Genomic DNA, 1,279 nt, shown 5'->3' with positions numbered 1-1,279 from the left:
GCTAGTTAAAAGCTTGTCTAAAAAGATGTGTCTTGAGGTGTTTTTTTAAGTTTCTACAGAATCCAAGCTCTCAAAGCTAAAGGGAGAGAGCTCCAGAATCTTGGAGCCACCACAGAAAAGGTACGTAACGTGTTCTGGGGACAGTTAGAAGGTCTTGGTCTGAAGACCTCAGAGAGAGACCAGAAGTGGGTGTGTGTGCAATAGATCCTGGATGTAAGCAGGAGCTTGACCATGCAAGGCTCTATAATAGGGTGACCAGACGTCCCCGGTTTCCGTGGACAGTCCCCGATTTTGGCTACCTGTCCCCGGCTGGATCTGTCCCCGGAAATGTCCCCGTTTTTTTCAGTGTGACTGAAAGACCCGAAATTGGAATGAAAGAAAGAAAAAACTAACAAAACGTAGCCGATAATCGCACACCCAACACACGCAGGCTCCAGACAGCCAGAGCCAGCGCTGCTCAGAGACGTTTTAGAAGCCGTGTTTTACGATGCTAAAATCACTGATTATTTACATGGAGTCTGGTGCGTTTAGCGAACGCAATTTCACGGACTTTTATGTTTTAAAAAGGATCTTAATCTTTTACAGAAAGATCAACCTCCTTAGAAATCCTTTCCATAATGTTGTCAGACACTTAGAATATTAATCTGAGTCTGAGCAGCCAAACAAGCACTTTTATGAACGTAAATACAAGCTGGACAATTATCCCATTAACTCACGCTGCAGCTTGTTTCTCCAATGCCGACTGCAGCAATCTCGTTTAATATCAATGTCAAAGGAAAATATGTCCTCAATAGTTTTTATTGTATCTGATTCTCAATGAGCTGTTGCAGAAACAAGCCTTGAGCAGTAAAGCAAAAGTTGTCAGTAGTTCAGTAAACATTACAATATTATGAAATATTGAGACTTTCTATCTTGAAATATTAAGACTATTATGACTTTCTATTTTGAAATATTAAGACTTTCTATCTTGAAATATTAGGACTTTCTATCTTGAAATATTAGGACTATTAGGACTTTCTATTTGACATATTAAGACTTTCTATCTTGAAATATCAGGACTTTCTATCTTGAAATATTAAGACTTTCTATCTTGAAATATTGAGACTTTCTATCTTGAAATATTAAGACTTTCTATCTTGAAATATTAGGACTTTCTATCTTGAAATATTAGGACTATTAGGACTTTCTATTTGAAATATTAAGACTTTCTATCTTGAAATATTAGGACTTTTTATCTTGAATATAAGGATGGATTTTTTTTATCTTGAAATATTAGGAC

This window comes from Etheostoma spectabile, chromosome 17 (assembly GCF_008692095.1).
Source record: "Etheostoma spectabile isolate EspeVRDwgs_2016 chromosome 17, UIUC_Espe_1.0, whole genome shotgun sequence".
Classification (NCBI taxonomy): Eukaryota; Metazoa; Chordata; class Actinopteri; order Perciformes; family Percidae; genus Etheostoma; species Etheostoma spectabile.
This window is presented reverse-complemented; position numbering follows the sequence as displayed.